The sequence below is a fragment of the Chlorocebus sabaeus genome, chromosome 28 (genome assembly GCF_047675955.1).
Source record: "Chlorocebus sabaeus isolate Y175 chromosome 28, mChlSab1.0.hap1, whole genome shotgun sequence".
NCBI lineage: Eukaryota > Metazoa > Chordata > Mammalia > Primates > Cercopithecidae > Chlorocebus > Chlorocebus sabaeus.
The window spans coordinates 21,556,318-21,563,443 of NC_132931.1; positions in this window are offsets into that span (position 1 = coordinate 21,556,318).

Below are 7,126 nucleotides of genomic sequence, written 5' to 3' on the forward strand. Positions count from 1 at the left end.
GGAGCCTGGGCGACCTGACCCTGATGCTGACCCTGACCCGGACCCTGACCCTGATCCTGACCCTCACCCTGACTCTGACCCTGACCCTGACCCTGACCCTCACCCTGACCCTCACCCTCACCCTCACCCTGACCCTGACCCTGACCCTCACCCTGACCCTCACCACCCTCACCCTGACCCTCACCCTGACCCTGACCCTCACCCTGACCCTCACCCTGACCCTGACCCTCACCCTGACCCTCACCCTGACCCTGACCCTCACCCTGACCCTGACCCTCACCCTGACCCTCACCCTGACCCTGACTCTGAGGGTCTTGTGTCACCTGCTGAGTGTGGCTTGGGAGCGAGGGTCTCGGAGCAGGAGGGGCTCTCTGGAATTCACCCACTGCAAGGCGCCCATGCCGTCCTCCTCTTGGTGGCTGCTGTGCCTGGGCCCTGGCCTGGCCCCGCGGTGACCTCGTGCTGGGACCGCGGAGCCTCCCTCAGAGCCCCGGGCCCAGGGCCCCTGGAGACGCTGCTGCTCCTCAGTGATGGGTCCTGGAGAGTCCACAGCTCCACTCAGAAACCAGCATCCGGAATCTGAAATCAAGGTCACGGGACCAGTGTGTCCAAACTGCCCCTAAATCCCGCGGCCAGGCCCCTTCCCGACAGACCCCCAGTTAGCCCCCACTGCAGGCAGCCAGCATTCCTGAGGCCTCGGGCTGTCCTCTCTCCACTCACGGGAGACCCCCCCACTCCCTTCCTCACCCCGCTGCGGGCAAACCAGGCGGCTCTGCTCGTCCTGTCCATTAACTCTGTCCATTAACTCCCTCGTCTACGGCCCCTGGTGTGGGCTGGCCCAGCCGAGAGAAGGTTCCCTGGGGAGGTCCCTGCCCCATCTGTGGACACGGCTCCGAGACCCCCTCACAGTCCTCAGAGAACCCAAACTTCAGCACTGGCAGCCTGGGGCGGCCCCCATCCTCCGGGAGCCCCAGCTGGACGTGGCCAACCTAGGCCCTCCCCCCAGCTCCTCTGACCCGTCCTCCGGGAGCCCCAGCTGGACGCGGCCGACCTGGGCCCTCCCCCCAGCTCCTCTGACCGACTCTTGTCAATAGTTACTTTTCAGGCTTCGTGGTTTCCCGACGGCCCACATCCCTCTCCTCACTCCTCTCGAGAAGCCCATGTCACTGGGGTGGGCTGCCTGAGAGGAGCTGCCCCCTTCTCTGCACGTACCTCCAGCCTGCTCCGGGGACCCTCATGGCAGCGGGATGTTCCCGTGAACACCAGGTGCCCCCCACTCTCCAGGAAGGGCCCAGGTACCCTCTGGCCTCCAAATCTCACCGGCTCTGCTCCCCACGGAGGGAGCTTACAGAGAGCATAGTCTGAGGCCCTTGATGCCAGGATGGTGGGGGTCCCGGAGCAACCGCGGCTCTTCCAGCCCCAGAGCTGTGTCTGGTGTCGTGTTCCACTGAGCAGGGTTTGCAGGCCGGTATGGAATTCCAGGAGCAAACCCTGGCCTCCGAGCCCACGCACCCTGCCCGATACCTCCCGCTTGTCCCCACCTGCGTCTCAACTTTGCATCCAGGCTGGACCCTCACGAGGGAGCTGAGCCCTCCGGGGGCCTCCGCCCATCTGCACGTGCAGGTGCTGCGCCCGGCGCTCTGCTCTCTGCAGTGTCCAACCCTAACCCCAGCCGAAAAAGCAGATGTCATTTTTAAAAATCACCTGAAAGTAAAATGATCATTTCTCAACGTCATATTACACAAAGAAGTTGCTAAGTGCTTCCTTGGAATCTGAAACATCCTCCTGAAGACAGGAAGCGAGAGACAGGAGAGGAGGTGTGAGCCGTGGGGCTCTGGCCAACACCCCCCGGCCTGAGGGAGCCCCTCCTGGAAAGCAGTGAGAAAAGGGCTGCCCTGCAGTGCCGTGGCCCTGGGCTTGTCTCCACACACAGGCACTCCGGGCGCCCTTCGTGGGGTGGAGACACAGCCTTCCGTGGGGGCGTCGGGAGGAGGCCGGGGTGGCCGCAGGTGGGCGTGCGTTGCTGCTCTGAGACCAGCCGTGTTGAGTGGCCGCGCTGGAGAGAGCAGCTTCCCAGACGAGGGGAGCTGGGAGGGGGGTCTGGAGTCAACGCGGCTCCACTTCGGCTTCCGGCAGCCTCAGGACAGCCAGCGCCTGACTGGGAAGGAGGTGGTTACATGGGCCCTTGCTGGGGACAACTTTAGACGCTGCTGTGTTGCACGCACAGAGCTCAGACTTGATGTAAATTGCAGGACGGCAGAGGTGCCAAGAGCAGCCGGCATTCCCTGTCTGTTGCTGCTCAGCAGACGACCCTGGCCTGGTGTCCTGAACAACAGGACGATTTGTCTCCATATTTTCTGTGCCGGGCGGCCTCTCCCGGCTGTGTGGTCTCCAAGCTCACTCACGTGGCTGCTGGTGGGATTATCTCCTGGGGCTGCCATCGCCATCCCTCACTTCTGGACACTCCACAGAGGACGCCAGCAGGAGGGTAAGAGAGGCCACAGTTGTTCCAGCCTCAGCCCTGGGGAGGCAAGGGAGCCTCAGGCCACCCCAGGGACGGGCTGCAGGGGGCGGACACCAGGACTTGGGCTCACACGGGCTGACCTGCACGTGGTTTATCATGTGCCCCAGATGCCCACCGATGGCACGGCCGGTGCACAGCCTGTGGGGTGCGCACAGGAGAACCTGGACAGCAGTGAGAAGTGAGGACCCCGCCACTCTGACATAGCTATGACTGGACTCGTCTCAGCCATGATGCTGAGACCAAAGGGAGGACCCACCTACAGGACCTGTCCACGTTCCGTTTATAGACAATCCTATGGCAGAGTCACCCGCTCTGTCTCTCGCCCTCCTGAGAACTAACCCTTGGGGGTCCGTCGGCGCCCAGCGAGTCACCCGCTCTGTCTCTTGCCCTCCTGAGAACTAACCCTCGGGGGTCCCTCGGCGCCCAGCGAGTCACCCGCTCTGTCTCTTGCCCTCCTGAGAGACCCCAAACGTCTCGCCTGAAGCAGGTGCTTGTGGCCTTGCACATCTGCTCTACATCTTTGGAAATCAAGACCCACAAGTGGTTCACTCTCACCAACCTGACAAGGCTGTTACTCGATGGAAGAAACAAGTGACAAAAACAACAACGAGACGACAACAAACTTCCATTTCTAAAGACGTTTGTGGTGTTGCCTGTCAAAGTATTTAAACTGGGAAACAAGAGCGTCTCCAGCATTTGAGGGATGGACGGTGAATCGTGACTTAGGAAATTGTCACAATATGTACAATCATCGGCAACGACGTTTTCAAAATGACAGATCTCGAGAAGACAGCGCCGATGTTCCACGTGCATTAAGACAGAAACCACGCAGGGTGCGGCCCCGTGAGCACTTCAAGGGAGTGTGGGTCTGTGTGAAATAAAAAGAATGTGTCAAAGTAACAGACGGTGGGTGTGTGGCTTCCGCAAGTCTCTTTCACAAGAGAGCTTTCGCCCACAGAGGAGACGTGGGAGCCGCAGGGCCGGGTGTGCAGGATCCAGGCAGACCGTGGTGCAGGGCGGCAGAGCCCAGTCCGGGAGGAAAACAGAGTCCAGGGCTGGAGGGAGCCGAGGTCGGCGCCCGGGCTGAGGAGTGGCTGGCAGGCTCCGCCCCAGCCCCCTGCCCAGATTCATCACCACCCGAGAAACAAAGATCGGTGACGTCAACATTCTCCCAAAACGATGACGGAGAAACTAATGATGGAGAAAAAAATGTTAAGAGACTGGAAAACCAGGTGTGTGCACAAACCTAGTTTTACCTTTGAATCAATTGTGATCAGAGAGCCTGATGTCCGGAGTGCTGTCGGGGGACGGGACGCCCGGCCTTCCTTCCGCCATCCTGGCTGTTACTTAACCAGGGTCTTGACGGCAAGAAACAAATCACCCACTGGTTCGTTTTACAGCTCATTAGGCAGGCACAGCAGACACCCATTACTGCCTTTGCCATTAAGGAGATTTGGAGACGTAGGCACTGCTAATGACGCTGGAATTAGCAAAGGTCAGAGCGAACATTAATGGAATTCTCATCCGCACAGAGTAAGTGGATCCATTTCCTGGTAATGGTGTGGGAGCTATTAAAGCAAGGCTGGAACCCACACAAGGAGGAGGTGGCAGATCCGGGCAGGACCGAGGCCTCTGCCTAATGCACTGGTCTCTAGCGCCTGGGCCAGGCCCTCCGGGAGGGAGGGGAGGGGCGGGGAGGGAGGGAGGGAGCGGAGGGGCATGTCTGTGTTCCCCGGGCGCACGCGGGGGCACAGGCGGACCTGACGGCGCCGTTTCCAGCAAAGGCTCCACTTAACCGTTTCCCCAGCAGGGACTTGAGCTGAGGCCGAGCGTCGCTCAGGTCCGTTTTTCCTTTGAAATGATCCTTGTGACTTTTAACGTGGAAGGGTTTTAGATTCTCTGGATTATATACGTAGATAGAGAGAGAGAGAGAAACGGACTCACCGTCACCCGGGCTGGAGTGCGGTGGGGCGATCACAGCTCGCCGCGGCCTTGACTTCCTGGGCACAAGCGGTCCTGCCGGGGCGCCTCGCCACCTTTTCATTTTTGTAGAGATGAGGTCTCGCTGTGTTGCCCAGGCTGGCCGCAAAGACCTGGACTCGGCAATCTGCCCACCTCGATCTCCAAAACTGCTGGGATGACGGGATGAGCCCCCAGCACACCTGGCCTGGTGTATATATATATTTTTCATTTCGAGGATCTGCAAATAAAATTGAACAAAACCTCCAAGTGTGACTGCTGTGCGAGTTTTGAGGTGGGGGTTGGCGGAATCCTCCATCAAGCCTCTCATCAGACCTCGGATAGCAGAGACATCCCTGCAGCTGTGTGGGATCTGAGGGGCCCTGGTGAGACCTTGGACTGTGGGGAGTTCCCGCTCTCCCTTCAGACAGAGACACCAGCCAACGAGGGGACCCACACAGGCGTCTCCTCAAAGTGGACGCTCACCTGGGGAGGGCGACTTGGCACCAGCACCTCCTTCCATGGTGAAGAGCAACGTGCGGCTTCAGAGACGGACCTGCCAGAGACACGCACCTGCCAGGGACACCAATCCTCCAGGGATGCTGACCCTCCGGGGACACCGATCCTCCAGGAGACGGACCTGCCAGAGACACCGACCCTCCAGGAGACGGACCCTCCAGGGACACGGACCCTCCAGGAGACGGACCCTCCAGGGACACGGACCCTCCAGGAGACGGACCCTCCAGGAGACGGACCCACCAGGGACACCCCAACCCCAGCCGGACTGAAGATGCCCACTGGGCTCCGGCCAGGGCCTCTGCAGCAGCTGCCCCGAGGTCAGGACGTGGTCCACACCGCCAGTGTCTCTGGTTTGTGACCACCACCCTCCCCACATCACTCCCACCACAGGCCCAGCCAGAGAACCACGGACGCTCGTCCAGCCTGACGTGTAGGACAGCCTGCTGCCGGCAGCCTGGAGGCCCCCACCCGCTGGACACAGTGACGTGCCGCCCCGAGGCCACCAGCGGCTCCTGAGCCTGTGTTTGTTCCCATCACAGGCCTCTGTGTGTCTCCGCATGCCCCGTGGGTCTGGTCATAGATGACGGAGACTCCATGCGTCAGAGGCGGCACCACCCTCAGACTTAGACGAGGTGCTCAGGGAGGGCAGAGTCGAGGCTGCCTTTCTGTTTGCTTGTGTTCTCCTTTCTCAGGGCCTGTCCTGGAGTCGCCATAGACCTGGACACAGTACAATCGAGAGGTGGGGTCCTGGTGCTCGCTGTCCTCGTGGGGACACTGTGAAGCGTCTGGCTGCCGATCACACGGAAATGCACGGCTGGTGAGGAAGCTCCAGCCTCACAGGAAGCTCATTCCCCACGTCGTGAGACGTGACAGCGACCGAACCAACACGGAGCCTGCTCCTCACACAGGTGCTGACTTGGACCTTGTGACGTGCGTGGTCACGATGCAGCACCTGCTGCTGGGCCCACCCAGACGTGTACCCGGCAGATCTGCCGCCCGCTGCCGGCCGCCGCAGCCCCCGCGAGGTCCCTCCCGTGATGAGCTTCGCGTCTGCCCTGGGGGCCTCGGGCTCTGACACGAGGACAGGAGGGCTGGCCTCGCGCTGTCTTGAGTGGGAAAGAAGGGAAATGTCCTTGGAAGGGAAGGTTACGGAACAACTTCTGGGGGAGCTGGGAGAAGCAAAGGGCTCTGAGGCTGGCCTGAGGGTCCTGCCTGCACGAAAACAGGAAGAAGGGGAAGCTGATGGGATGCCGGGAGCACCAGCTCCCACTGGGGAGGAGACCAGCCTGCGGGCAGAGCCTCTAGCCGGCACCAAAGGGGACGCCAGGGGCCAGGTCTCGGGAGGAAGGCAGGGTGGGCGAACACCAGGAACCTCCACCCGGGGCCTCGGCTAAGCACCCTTCTCAGGGGACACCGTCACTCCAAGACGTCTCGGCACAGGGGCCTCCCCAGGGCAGCCGCAGCCTCAGGAAGGGGCTGTGAGCCCCACACCCCACTTCCTTCCAAGCCCACGCCTTCCCACAGGCCAGCTCCGGGGTCGGGGCCCAGCTGGCTGGGAAGGGCTGGGCCTCGTGGGCTCACCAGAGACGCGTGGGGTAAGCAGCCAGCTGGAGGCTTCATGTTACAGCCGCGAGGAACGCGGCTCCTCTCGGGTCGCTGGTAGGGCTGGGAGCGAGGGGCTGTGTCTACACAGATACCCCCGTTGTGGGGTTGATTCGGGGACTTGATTCAGACGCCACACTTGGACGTGGATCTGCACAGAACTAGGGCACCCCCCTGTGCAGAGGACTCACCATCCGGGCACCCCCCTGTGCGGAGGACTCGCCATCCTGTCGTGGGCCGGGCACCCCCCCATGCGGAGGACTCGCCATCCGGGCACCCCCCTGTGTGGAGCACTCGCCATCCTGTCGTGGGCCGGGCACCCCCCTGTGCAGAGGACTCGCCATCCTGTTGTGGGCCGGGCACCCCCCTGTGCAGAGGACTCGCCATCCTGTTGTGGGCCGGGGGCCAGCGGTGGCCTGGCATGGACGTGGGCACACTGACCCTGCCCCACAGCCCCCACGGCGGCCAGGCCTTTGCTGGAGCCACAGGGACGGATGCCCCAGGGAAAAGCAGGTGTCGTCA